The sequence below is a fragment of the Choloepus didactylus genome, chromosome 5 (assembly GCF_015220235.1).
Source record: "Choloepus didactylus isolate mChoDid1 chromosome 5, mChoDid1.pri, whole genome shotgun sequence".
NCBI lineage: Eukaryota > Metazoa > Chordata > Mammalia > Pilosa > Megalonychidae > Choloepus > Choloepus didactylus.
Window position 1 is genome coordinate 14,313,230 of NC_051311.1, and position 14,881 is coordinate 14,328,110.

The following is a 14,881-nucleotide window of genomic DNA, read 5'->3' on the forward strand; positions in this document are numbered from 1 at the left end:
GCATATCAGACCTCCCTGTTTTGCTTCTGTTTGTTCTAACTCTGTGACACCAGAGGCAGAGACCAGGAAGGACTTTGGAGCTCAGCTCCCTCCCCTGGTGGGTGGCCTGCCCACCACTGCCCCTTCCTTTGGATCTGGTGGTTTCGGGGCCAAGCACTGGATTTCCCACACTACACTTTCTTTGGTTGCCAACCAGACCAGGACCTGGTGCTGCTGCTCTTTCCCCTCAGTTAGGGTGGAGGGTCCCCTTTGGTTCCTGCTGCCCGGTCTTATTCTCCACGCCCCCCTTTCTGGGGGTTGGAGCCCTGCCTCTGTGGTTAAGTTCTTCGAGGTGAGCCCCTACCTGCCTGAATCCACGTGCCGCTGGACTGCCCGCTGCTTGAGTCCATTGTGGTCTGGATGCCATCACCCTCTCTTGACAATTCCCGTACCAGCCATTGCCCTCATCGTGACTGAGTTGCCCGCCTGTGTTGGATGGGTGGACTTGCTCCTTTAGCTGCAGTTCCTGTCTGCTCTGCAGCTGGGTCAGATCTTTCATCTCAGTCCCTTCCACCCCAAGGTCCAAGATCTTCTCTTTTCTAGGGGCTGCTGAGGAAAGGCTTTACAGCCAGGTCCCAAGAAGGGGAAAGACTTCCATGTTGATTTTAAAGTTCTTCTGCTCGTGTGTTATAGTGTCTCACGAGCCAACTAAATCTTTTGTTGCAATAAACACTGACACCAAATTGTAGCTCTGTAATATTTTTAAGATCGACTGACAGTGGTGGGCCCAGGTAGGAGGGGCACTTTTTTTCCCTTCCACAATACCCAAACCCCATTATTTGATACAAACAGTTAATGTTTGCAGAATAGTTATTTGGAGAACCATGCCAGCACAGCTTCAATACTTTGTGCCCCTTTCCCCCCGCCATCCCAGATCACATCTCTTATTTCTTGATTTCAAGAGCTGCTGCAGTCAGCTGGTAGTTGTCCTTTCATTCAATCAATTAGAATATACTACCTCCGAGGAATTTTGATTTTTCCATAAAGTATTCTATAATTGCATTTGTGATCAACTACTTAGGCACCTAGTGCAAGCACACTTATGTTGCGTTTCTCTCCAGGTATGAGCTCATGGCCTTGGGCTAACCTTCTCGAGACTCTAGACCAAGAGTTCTTATCTGGGACACAAGGATTGACTTCAGTCTGACACTTCACGAGGTGCATGGTTGGTATAGTGTGTGGATTTATCTGAGGAAAGAGAGAGTCGATAGTGTTCATCATATTCAAAAGTGTGGTTTTGGAGAGGCTAAGGGGCATCATCCTCGAGTGCTATTTATTAGACTGAAGTAGTAAGCTGAAACATGCATGATGATTTTTAACAGTGCCTGCTTTAGGAGCTCGGCTGGTGGGTGCCTAGACTAATGCATTGTGACCGTTTTTGAGATGACTGTCAGTTTCATCATCATTTACTAGTTCAGTCAAATGTCATATATGGAGAAACACAAGGTAAAACAAACTAGTCTCTCTCTCAAGGTAGAGTAGTTGTTGCTTAGGATATTGTCTGGTAGACGGTGTCTCCTAACCAGTTGGAGGGGTTTCCACCTCCTTATCATTGGAGTGTGTTTCTGATATCCTCCCCCTGTAGGTGCAGGGGTGACCTGGTGTAGGGAAGGCGTGTCCCCTTGGCTGTGTGTGTTTGGAGGTGAGGGGGAAGAGTGTGGGTGCTGCTGGCATTGGGTAGGTGCTGTGGCTTTTCCCTGGGATTCCTGGTTTGACCACTTGCAGGGCATGTATTGGTGGGGACAAGGGTTCGCCTTACCTGAATCCTCTGGAAGTACAGTGCCTGCTCAGGATGGGGGCACTGACTCCAGTATAGAAAGCCCTTTCTGGTGGAGTGCAGAGCCTCTGAGCTGCTGGGTGATGCACGTTCGTGATAAAAACCCTAGCAATCAGTTCTAGCCTCAGTGAATGACTTGTAACGTCTTTTACAAACCAGGTTCGGTGTAATTGCTCTCAGTGCCAGTAAGGAAAGTGTTCATGGTAGTTCTTTATGTTTTTTCTCACCTATGTGTAAGATCTGTTGCTAATAAGCATGTACATCATCCTCACTGCTAAAGTGATTAATTCTGGGCAGGGTATTGAGACAAAGTAGGTAAGAACAGTTTTTCTTAGTTGAAAGATTAAAGATAATTGTTTGTAGTGTGGATCAATCTGGCTGGCTATGTGATTTGCTGAATTTGACTTAAGAAAACTAATTTGCCATGGTAAGGAACCAGAGTAATTTGAGTAATTTTACACTGTAATTTGGAGGCAACTATATTTGCAAAAATCATTGAAATTCTTTCTGTCCCAGGATCTGGGCATATAGTAATCTCACACTGAGGTGAAATGTATCATGTAGAAAACAAAGCCTGTTGACTGTTATTTTAAATTGCACCAGAAGACAGATGCTATGTGGTTAGAATATAGTTAAATATGGTGTCTAGTATTTTTCATATATGTTTTTAAAATTTCTCATCTTGGTAGGTGACTGAAGGAAATAGCCACCTTAATTGTTTATAGATATGAGGAAGATTTCTATAACTGCTTCAAATCATTAGCTAAGAGCTAGTTAAAGACAGTATGTTCATTTATAGAGGAGAAGCTCGGGAGATTGGATTTCCACTGGAAATAATTGAATGCTCTTTAGGTAATTAAGCATGTATTAATTAACAAGTGGAATGAGGAACTGAGACTAATGTATTCAGAATAATGCTATAAACATTTACTGTATTTACAAATACAGATTTGTAAATAGTGCTTAATGTAATTAAAAAATTCTAATTAAATATCAGTGTTTCCTAAATATGGACATGCTGGATTATTTTAGAGGTGTTTTAATGGACAATTTTAAATAGCTATGCCTTTATTTTCATGCATTTTAGAAAACATAATTAGTTTATCAAATTAGTTTTACAAATTCTATGCGTTTGTTTAAAAAGGGCCTAAAAATAGGTATTTATGTAGTTTAAAAAAGGGCCTAAAATAGGCATTTAAGTTAATAAAAACTTGATTCAAGAAGACTGTTAAGAAATGGCTTATAATGTAGAATGTAGGGGAACTAGCAATAGAGAGCAATTAAGGAAGGGGGAACAATAATCCAAGAAGAACAGACAAGCTATTTAACGTTCTGGGGATGCCCAGGAATGACTATGGTCTGTTAATTTCTGATGGATATAGTAGGAGCAAGTTCACAGAAATGTTGCTATATTAGGTAACTTTCTTGGGGTAAAGTAGGAACATGTTGGAAGTTAAGCAGTTATCTTAGGTTAGTTGTCTTTTTCTTACTCCCTTGTTATGGTCTCTTTGAAATGTTCTTTTATTGTATGTTTGTTTTCTTTTTAACTTTTTTTTCATACAGTTGATTTAAAAAAGAAGGGAAAGTTAAAACAAAAACAAAAACAACAACAACAAAAAAAAACAAGGAAAAAAAAAAGATGCAGTGCCCCCTTGAGGAGCCTGTGGAGAATGCAGGGGTATTCGCCTACCCCACCTCCATGGTTGCTAACATGACCACAGACATAGGGGACTGGTGGTTTGATGGGTTGAGCCCTCTACCACAGGTTTTACCCTTCGGAAGATGGTTGCTGCAAAGGAGAGGCTAGGCCTCCCTATGGTTGTGCCTAAGAGCCTCCTCCCGAATGCCTCTTTGTTGCTCATATATGGCCCTGTCTCTCTAGCTAAGCCAACTTGAAAGGTGAAATCACTGCCCTCCCCCCTACGTGGGATCAGACACCCAGGGGAGTGAATCTCCCTGGCAACGTGGAATATGACTCCCGGGGAGGAATGTAGACCTGGCATCGTGGGACGGAGAACATCTTCTTGACCAAAAGGGGGATGTGAAAGGAAATGAAATAAGCTTCAGCGGCAGAGAGAATCCAAAAGGAGCCGAGAGGTCACTCTGGTGGGCACTCTTACGCACACTTTAGACAACCCTTTTTAGTTTCTAAAGAATTGGGGTAGCTGGTGGTGGATACCTGAAACTATCAAACTACAACCCAGAACCCATGAATCTCGAAGACAGTTGTATAAAAATGTAGCTTATGAGGGGTGACAATGGGATTGGGAAAGCCATAAGGACCACACTCCACTTTGTCTAGTTTATGGATGGATGAGTAGAAAAATAGGGGAAGGAAACAAACAGACAAAGGTACCCAGTGTTCTTTTTTACTTCAATTGCTCTTTTTCACTCTAATTATTATTCTCGTTATTCTTGTGTGTGTGCTAATGAAGGTGTCAGGGATTGATTTTGGTGATGAATGTACAACTATGTAATGGTACTGTGAACAATCGAAAGTACAATTTGTTTTGTAAAAAAAAAAAAAAAAAAAAAGAAGACTGTTAAGTAAAAAAGTAGTTTTTTATGTAATGTAAAAATTGTGAGGGTGTTACATGAATGACCAAAGTTTGGGGGCTATTAAAAATTGATTCTTTTAATTGTTTCTTTTTAAATTTGTTGAGTTGATAGAGCAAAAATAAACCAGGGAGGGTTTACATTAGATGAGCATTTTCTCCTGTAAGATCGAGCCTGAAGCCTTTTCATTTCCTGAGTAGGAGTTCTGTTGGGATGTTACACATAGTCTGTTTCTGTCTTTCCTCTAACAGCTCTTTACTGTGGCAGTAACTTCGTGTTTCCCCAGCCTCTTGCTCCGTTTTACCTCTTTATATGGAATTCTCTCTCCCAGTACACAGGGAGCTCCTCCGAGTTGGGATTATATCCCCTCTCTCTATGATTCCAGCTCCATGCCTTGGTAGCTGGCTCAGTGAACGTTCGGTTTTGTTACTAACAGCTGGAAAACAAGTCTTTTTATCCCTTTTCGAATATGCAATTCAGTGGTGTTAATTGCATTCACAGTGCTGTGCTCCCATCAACATCGTCCATTGCTAAAATGTTTCCATCACCCCAAACAGAAACTGTACCAATTAAATGTTAACTTCCCCCTCTCCTCCCCTCCCGGCCCCTGTTAACCTTGGTTCTGACTTTATGAATTAGCATTTTCTGCTTATTTCATGTTATTGAGATCATACAGTATCTGTCCTTTTGTGTCTGGCTGTTTCAGTCAGCATGATGCCTTCAAGTTCATCCATGTTGTTGTATGTAGCAGAATTTCATTCCTTTTTGTGCTCAAATATACTTTTTCTTATTAAAAACAAAGCAAACCATAGGGTGGTATATGGAAACTCTGTATTTTATACATGATTTTCCTGTAAACCTACAATTCTCTAATTAAAAAAAATCAAACCAAAATTAGACCTGAAGTTTTCACTGGAAAGATAATTTTGTTAGGAATTGATAGTAGTGTATGATTCTGCCACCGTGAAAGGAAAGTGTGCGAGGGAATGTATCTTGGTCCTGGGATAAGGTGAGCCTGACCTAACATTTATTGACCATCAGACGTGACTTAATGTTGTTTTTTTTGTTTGTTTGTTTGTTTCTGACTATTGTTATATGTCAGACACTGTGAAAGGCATGCAATTATCGCAGTAAGATTAGGAGGAAGATATCATTATCTCTTTTTGGGATAGGAAGGCTGGTAAGTGGTGGGGCTTGGCTTTGCATCTGGGTTCACAGTCTCTAAAGCCCCTGCTGTTAGAGGTTCTCAACCCCAGCTGAGCGTTTGATTCATTGGGGCACTTACCAGGATGGGTGAAAGTCTCCTTCATGTTTTACTTTTCTAGAATAAAAAACCTAGATTAATAATGTCCATATCCGATGATTCCACTACTGGGAGAGGATTGAGCCAATTACGGCTGGGTTTCAGCCTTTGCAAGACCCAGTGTATTTCCAGTTTTCCTTTACCCTGAAAGTGGAATCTTTTAGAGGTCTCACCAGGTGTGGTCCTCAGGGGGTCCCAGCTTGGGGCCCCTGTCCTTGGTTGCTGGGTCCTGAGCTCCAATTTTTATCTCCTCCTCGTGTTGAGGCATGAATCTGTGCCTGGCCTCTCAGTCTCTTGGTGCTGCGTTCTCCTTACTTCTCTACCCACGGTTTGTGCTGCTTATGAATCAGTGACTACCTTGAGGAGGAAAGCAGTGTAGACATCAGGTGCGTGTCTGTGGCATCTTGGCTCCTGCAGTCCTGGCTACCACATCAGCCCTGAACTCAAGTTTTTGTCTTCTCAGCTGGTCAGAATGGCAAAAGCTCTTCTCAACTCCTCCGCCTCCTAAAAGTTGTCTGCGGCTCACCTTCTCCGTCTCCACTGCAAACGTTTTGCGGGGAATGCATGTAGAATATTGGGTACCTCTCAAAGTACACAGTATTTTCTCGGAGATATCAAGCCATTCAAGTCCTGCTTTGGAAACTTTTTTTTGGAGTTTTCAGATGAATTAAAAAAAATTTACCCAACTTTTCTACTTGTTCTTTTTCATTTCATCATCCTCACCATCATCATCATCATCGTCATCTGCATATAATACATTATCACATAGAGCAGAAAGTGCCTTTTTAACTGTTACCTTTATTTGCATTTGGTTTTGATATTAAAAGTTAGCTGAAGTCTGATTCTTGATTGAATTTTCTGACTTTTTTTTAAGAAAGAAATTTATTTATAAAAATAAAGAAGTGAACCTTTTAAATTTCACTAAAGGGATTTTGGCTTTAAAGCTTTAGAAAAGTAATTTTCCAAAACTTTTGATGACACATGAATGTAGTTTTATAATTTGATTTTTTCATAATTTTAATTAAGTTAAATGAAAATGAACATTTTATTGCTTCTCATTTTGCTTACCGAATAACCTACTTTTTGATGGAATTATTTTAAAACATTCTTAGAATGAAGACAACCTAAAAATATTTTGAAAAATCTGTATTCTGAATCTGTAAGCTCCTAAAGCTCTTTTCAGCATTTCATATTTTAAAATGCTTAATTTTAAGATATTAATTTTCCCATCTTAGTGAAAAGATCTTGAATTCAAGCTTGAAAGTCATAATTTCACATGATAAATATAAGTCCAGAAATAAGAGTTCGTTATAATTAGGCCATATAGTAAAAGATCTCACATTTGAACTTGTGTACCCTGATAATTCTTTCTCAGCCTAAGTACCGCATTTGCATGGAACACTGTCATACAAAGCAGAGACTTATTTGGTACCTTGAAACAAAATGTTCGTTTTATGCTGCATAAGATTTGTACTTTTTGAAAGTTCGTTTGCAAGCTTTATTATAACTGCTAGATTGAGTTCATGAAGGTAGTTACAAGTCACACAGTTAGCAGAATTCAGAATTGCTCAGTTTGCCAGGCAGCTTGGAAACTGTGTTGGGAGCAAAGACTAGACCTGGATTCTGAAGACAGTGAGCTAGGGCTCCTCTATCGCATGGGAAGGCACATGACGTCTGCTGTTCTCTCTCTCCCAGGTTTCGTTGCTTCCAGCTTCTGGCTTCCGTGGCTTCCTCTCTCAGCTTCTGCGTGTTTCTCTCTTTTAGCCTCCATCTCTCTTAGCTTCCTTATGTCCTTCCTTGTCTCTCAACTTCTCTAGGTTTCTCATCACTTCTGTGTCTATTAGCTTCTCTGGGGTCTTTTTCTGTCTTTTATCCTCTTATAAAGGACTCTAGTAAGAAGATTAAGACCCACCTTGAATGAAGTGGGTCACATATCAATTGAAATAATCTAATCAAAGTTCTCACCTGCAGTATGTCTGCACCCATAGAAATGGATTAAAAGAATGTGATCTTTTCTGGGGTAAATACGGCCTTAAACTACCATACAGAATTTCATAGTTGGTAAGATTTTTCTTTATTTTTAGTTGTATAAGCAAGACTTGACTACGTTCTCATTGTGAAATAAAAAAAAAACCCCACAAAAAATACAGTCTAAAAATTTAGTCCTATTTTACATCTCACCTTCCCTTCCCCCCTCCTGTCTATTGCTTTCCTATACATTTATTCAAAGTACCTTTGTACTGTATTAGAATGAGTACAAAAGTTTTTGAGAATAAAAGGGGGAGGAGGCTAAAAATTCAGTAACTTCTAGTTTCCATTTTACAACAAGCTCGTATTTATTATTTGAGTGCAGCTTCCTGCTGGACCCTCACCCCCCAATATTAAATGATAGTTTTCAAATCCATAATACACAGCAATTACACATGAGGCCCCAGCAGTTTTCCCTTAATTCTGAGCAGGCTTCCTTATGGCACAAATTCAACAGCTTTCCCTTAGGTCATCATTAGAGTGTTGGTGTGTGGGCAGGCCAACTTGACTTCCAGCCAGCACTGCACTGTAGATGACTCCGATAGCAAGTTTCACCTTGTTTTTCCTCCTCGCCACCCCTTTCTCAGCCTGCCTTAGGATTGTGAGAGGGCTAGATTGTAGGTACATAATTACACAGTTAAATGTAATCTGTCCAAGTTTTCACTTTGAGGTAAATCTATTTTATGGTTGGCTGTGTAATACTTATCATGTCCCTTTAGGATAATTCTGTTGGGTAGGTTTTAAGTAATTATCCCTAGTATTCTTTTTAGTTACTGTTCAAGGTGTAGTAAATCTAGGAATCTATGAGGTTTTTTTTTAAAGGTCTTAAGTATTAACTGAGGATGATTGTATAGTTGTATTTGCAATAGCCTTGCAAAATTAGTACTCAAAAGCAGAAGCCCACTGGTTTTAGGGAATCCATCTCTCACCTAGACATTTGTTACAATAAGGTCATTGCTTCCCAAATGTCACCTTTTATATTATTGGCCCCTTTTCTCCCCTCAGTCCTTTCCATAGCAGTTACTCTTCAGGGATTAGGCGAAGACACACAGCCCTTAAATGATAAAGCGCTTATATTTAGCAAGAGTTTCAGGAGAATTTGTGCAGCTGTGATTGTTCTCTTAGAAATCTTAGCTAATTTGTGAAATTAATGGTTTGAGGAATGTTCTCAAATGCTTTGGGGGAGGGAAAAGAATCTTTTTGAGACATTGTCACAGTTTCTTAATGCAAGGAGACTGGAACACAATTGAAGATAATTCACAGAGGAGTGGCTATAGGAAAGGTATCTCTTTTTAATAGTTGGGAAACGATGTCTTGAGCAATCAAGTTCCAACTGTTACTTGTGTCACCACGTGTAATAGTTGCCAAAATTATGGAAGAAAGATTAGTTTGTTGTAAATCTTAATCATGCCTGTCAAGTGGTAAGGGAAGATTATTAGAAAACATTATTTCTACGTGATGGTATTTATAGGTTTCCTTTATGTTGAGCTAGTGGTAGCACAGATTTTTAAATTTAATTTTATTGTATCATCTTTCCTCTTGCTCATTAATCAAACACTTGAGTCTGGCTCTGTTTCCTAGGCTGCAGAGAAGTCCGAGTCCTTTTATAGGCCTTTCTTCTCTTTTACATTTATCTTTAGAACTCTGAAATCCTAACCTTAAGCTCTGCAGTCCGTTTGTGGCTGGCAACTCTCCTTGGCTTTTCAGTGCCCACTTCCCCCTTGCCAGCTTCTCTTTTATAAAAAATTAAAAACCATTCTGATCTTTAAAAAATTGCAAATAAAAAAAAAAAGATCCTTCCTAGGAAATCAAATAAATCCACAGCTGTTGAATGAGTGGGAGATCTTCCTGGTGTGTATCAGAAGTGGAGGCTTTTATTCTCAGGAGAGTATTCAGTTGGCGTTACTTAAATAGATTCGAATTTCAAACAGCCCTAGAGTCTATTGTGTTTCCATTATTAAGAGTTGATTTTGCCAAGCTGGAAGAAAAATCTTACCTGGTTGCCTTTTAATGCGTTGTTGGGTTTAGATGTAGGCATATTTCTTGCCTTTTTACATGTTGAGGAAAGCACACACTGGGAGCAGATTCCCTAGAAAATGGGGGGCCTGGTGGGGCCAGCGTGTGCCCGAGAGTTGATGGCAGCTTCCTGGTATTGTGGCTCAGGTTTGAGTGATACCTGATTTTTAATACCTCACAGAAAGAAAATGTGATCAGCTCCCAGGCTGTGCTGGTTTGAATGTATTATGTTCCCCCAAACGCCGTTATCTTTGATGCAGTCTTGTGTGGGCAGGAAACATATTGGTGTTGATTGGGTTGGAGACTTTTGATTGGATGTTTCCATGGAGATGTGATCACTCAACTGTGGGTGAGATCTTTCATTGGATAATTTCCATGGAGGTGTGGCCCCACCCATTCAGCATGGGCCTTGATTAGTTTACTGGAGCACTGTATAAGCTCAGACAGAAGAAGCGAGCTTGCTATAGCCAAGAGGGACACTTTGAGGAATGCACAGGAGCTGAGAGAGGAGTTACAGATGAGAGACAGTTTGAAGACAGCCATTGAAAGCAGACTTTTGCTCCAGAGAAGCTTAAGAGAGGACAAACACCCCAAGAGCAACTGAGAGTGACATTTTGGGGAGAAGCTGAAGCCTAGAGAGGAATGTCCTGGGAGAAAGCCATTTTGAAACCAGAAGTCTGGAGCCATGTGCCTTCCCAGCCATGTGCCTTCCCAGCTAACAGAGGCTTTTTGGACACCATTGGCCGTCCTCCAGAGAAGGTACCCGATTGTTGATGCATTACCTTGGGTGCTTTATGGCCTTAAGACTGTAACTGTGTAACCAAATAAAACCCCCTTTGTAAAAGCCAGTCCATTTCTGGTGTTTTGCGTTCTAGCAGCATTAGCAAATCAGAACACAGGCACTCTGGTCATTCCCTTCTTTTACAGTCCCATCTCTTTTTCCTTTCAGGGAAGGGTGAAATCTACCAATGACCAGTGTTTGCATGGGGGAAAGCCCTGCTTCACAAGTGCCCAGAGTACAACAATGTCCCAGTTTCCTGGTGTTCCTAAAGTGAATAAGACCAAAGAACAAAATCTAGATTCTTAAATTTAGGATTTTAGAAGAGGAATTGATTATAAAGCTTATCAAATCTAGGTATGTCTATAGTTTATTTCCTGTTATACCTCATGTAGTGCTATCTGCTGTAGTACCATGCAACTAATAGGAGCACGGCATTTATTTGAAAAATGTCAGCAAGTAAGTTAAGTCACAACATGAGATTAATCTTGAAAGTACCAGAAAAATTGAGGTCTACTATTCTGTCTAAAGTGTGGTCACTGTTAGTTGTCAGCACCTTTCTGGACTGGCAAAACCAAAACCAGAACTGGACTAGGATTAGTTTAGGAAAGTGCAGAGCAGAAGGCCAGGAGTAAAACAAATGATTGTGCTGGTTCGTTGAAGTCACAACACCTGTGTAGCAGGGCCAGTTCCATGTTGATATTGTGAGTGAATAGGACTCTGCAATGAAGATATTTTCATTAAAAACTTAGCCACTTTTCTGTTCTATTTTAGTGTAAATTGATGGACTCATAAAAGTTTTCAAAAAGTTTAGTTTATGGTTAAAATGGTAAAAATGTTGGGACAATGACTCAAATGAAGGTCTGTCATTTTCAAAATCAAAATCAAGTTGTGAGTTAAACTAGCATTTTAGTTTCAGCAAACCAGCATCATTCATCACGTTAATGTTAATTTGAATCTCATCAATTTTAGTGTTTAAATTTAGAGTTTATCTTGACTTTATAATTATAAAATAATGATAAATTTTTATGTTTGTGCATATTAAAAACATTTTAGTAAGCTTGTTAACATTGGAACCATGCAAATTTATCTTTTAAAAAAAGGCTTGCACATTATGCAAATTTGACAAATGTATCTTAGATAATTTCTAAATCCCTACAGTATTGAATATATGTATCAGGTAATCAGCAAACACTTGATTGAGACATTTTCTCTAAGACTTCATAAGCACGGGTAAAGAAATGCCTTCTTTATTTCCTGATTGATCTTTGTTAGAAAATTTGTAACTTTATAAATGTATGATAGACTTGATTATTATTCTTATTTTGTGGAAAGAGGACTGAGATGGAATAAAGAAAGGCAAGAACTTCTAGTAAATGTGTAAATGATTATTTTTGTCTTGTTTTCTTGATTTAATTGTTTTGAGAATTGGGAAGACCGGCTTGCCTTTACCCATTTGTGAGATTGACCAGTAAGACTTCATGTTTACTTTATACTTTGGCTGTTGTCCACTAATTACATTCAACCTGAATTTGTTAATGAGATTCAGAAAACCACTAGTTAATAAATTTTGTTTGGAAATTTTTCCGATGTTATTTTTGGATGTATGAGACCCATTGTCACATTTAATATTTATGTAAGTTATTCACTGAGGCACACATGGTTATTGTTGTCAAAAAGAGTCTGCTTTTTAAATGTGCTCTTCTTACTTGGAATGCTTTGTCTGACACATCTGGGACCTAATGAGAGGAATTCTGATAGCCACTGGTTGCCATGGGCTAAGGGCCTTGATGGTTTAAATGAATCACTTGGTCAATTGGTGAAGTATTTATGTTCACTTAATTTGTGGGACCATAATTGAAGTAACCTAGCAAATATTTTTGAGGTTTAGACTAAGTATATTAAAAATATTATATGTAAATAGTTTATTGATTCATATTTTTGAATTTCATAATATCAAATTTTGGAGTGAAATCTTGCATGAATATTTTCATAAAAAATAGGAACATTTTCTTGCTGCTAAAAATAATACATGGCAATATTAAAGAAAAAAATTAAAAATTCAGAAAGGCTTAAGGAATGACCCAAATTCCACCATGAAGAAAGAACTGTTATTATTTTGGACATTATGATTTTAGAAATTTTTCCTGTGCATACATTCTGTTTTTTGTTTTGTTTTGTTTTTGTTTTTGTTTTTTTACAAAAATAGTCATATCTTAAGTCTGTTTTATCCAACAATATATTATGAACATCTTATGTCAAAAAGTATAGATCTGAATATTTACATTGTTTCCTCTTCTTGGTCTCTTCTGTACCATGAATTTCCTTGTACCTCAATTTGAGGAATATTTTGAATGTCTCCGTGTACCTGTGTGTTTGAGATGCTGGATATAGAGCAGTGGACGTGACAGACACTCCCTGTCCTTATGGAACTTATATTTTAATGGGAGAGAAAAACAGATTATATTATATCAAGTAGTGATAAGTACTGTTAAGAATAAGTATCTTCATACTTGTTTGATTATTTCTTAAGATAAATTCCTACAAGTTAAATTGTTGCTTCAGAGGATATAATCCCATTTAGAATTTTGATGACTTATGGTTGCTTTTAAAAATAAAAAAAGTTGACTTTTATTCAAATTAAGTTGAGGATAGTGGATGTTTATTTTCATTTTCAAGTTCTTTAAATACATTTTAGAGCTTTTAACACTTTAGCTGAAGCTTGGGAAAGATGCTTTTGTTAACGTGACTTTAATTTTCCTTTTGTTTAACAAAACTATGGCACCCCCTGCTGATTTAGAAAGGAATTGCTCAGTAGGCCTATAGTGTGGGTTGAGTGAGAGATTGACCACAAGAACGTTTTAAACTCCACATTAATGTCACGCTTGTCGTGGTGGCCTCTTGGCTCCTGCCGTTCAGCACGAGGTGCTGTGACAGCCACCTGCGATTCAAACCACACTCGGAAGCAGGCAGAAGAACTAGAGCGAGCAGATGCTCAGAGGCATGAAATAGCATAGTGAGTCCAGGGTCTGCACATAGTTTTATAGAAAATTTGAGGGAAGACGTGGGGTGTGATTTTTGTAGTGAAAGAGTCTGGACGGGACAGAAGATCTGTATCATTTTAAAGAATTTAGAGTTTATCATGATGGTGCCATCGAGGCATCAGATAGTTCTAGTTAGAGCAGTAAGGGGATCAGTTAAGTATCTCGGAAAGATGGCTTCTCCACCAGTGTGCCTGATGGGGTGGAGGTGGGGAGAGACCAATTCCAGGATGCCTGCACCTGCTAAGAAGGCTGATTAGGGTGTGGGGGAAACCAGAGCTCTCAGGTAGGAGAGCATGGGAGACATGGGAGTTTTTTCCCCAAAAAATCTTATAAAAATTTACAAACATACACAAAAGTAGAAAGAACAGTGCAACGAATACCCATGTGCCCATCACTTAAATTCTGTTGCTGGTAACATTTTGCTGTATGTGCTTCCTGTCTTATCATAACTTGTCTTATCCATCAGTCATCTATTATCTTTCTACTGAAGAACTTCACAGTACATTGCAGATTCATCACTGTATATCACTAAATCCTTTCAGCATGCATCTCTCCAATGTAAGGATATCAGAAAGAGGTGTTTAGGGAGCTAACAACAGGAAAGGTAAAATTTGAGGGTAAAGACAATGGATTCTGTTATATCTGATAAGAGAAGTGACAAAGGCATGGTTTACTGTTATTAATCTGTGGTTATATAGTATTTTCCCTCCTCCAGTTTTTAAAATTCAGGGAGATGAATATATGATAAATGTAATTAAATTTTAAAAAATTGAAACTTTAGAACAATTTAGAGGACATTTTAAATTGGAAAAAATTTCTAATACACACAGAAGTTGAAGAGTGTAGTGAATTCTGCTATGTCCCCATCATCTAGATTCTACACTTAGATTTTGCTCTTATTGTTGAATTGAAACTTTAAAAACACTTCTCAGGAAAGTCAGCCTTCAGGGGGTTTAGGGAATGTTTATGTTAATGAACTATGACTTTGAATGATTTCCATAGAAAATGTCTTATTTGTTTAATTGAAAAAATTCACACAAACCCTCCCTCCCAGCCCTACCCGGGAAGAAACTCTGTTGTACTGTATATTTGCAGTTAAATTTATAAACCTTTATTATGGGCAAAAAGATATTTTTTTAAAGTCAAGGATGATTTAGTTGGCTTTACTTATTAGTTTACACAAAGAGTACATTTGGTTAAATTCATTTTGAAGTATTTGTTACCCATTTTTAAATTTTTTTTTTACACTTTATGTTTTCCTTAGAATGTAATCAAGAAATTGAAAAATTATATGTGTTTGTTTAAACATTTGTGGGATCCATAGTATGTACTAGGCCCAG

The 14,881-nt window shown here is 38.5% G+C and overlaps 1 protein-coding gene across 2 annotated transcripts in view; it reads left to right on the forward strand.

Moving 5' to 3' along the window:
* MPP7 (membrane palmitoylated protein 7) overlaps positions 1 to 14,881 on the forward strand; it is a 260,841-nt gene that overhangs the window by 40,723 nt on the left and 205,237 nt on the right. The window contains exon 1 of one of the 2 annotated variants that reach the window (XM_037837978.1): positions 3,867 to 3,922. The exons of the other annotated variant lie outside the window; for it this stretch is intronic. The gene's annotated coding sequence lies outside the window, so the exon portion shown is untranslated. Of the gene's footprint in view, positions 1 to 3,866; positions 3,923 to 14,881 lie in introns of those variants that run through there. 2 annotated transcript variants of the gene reach the window in all.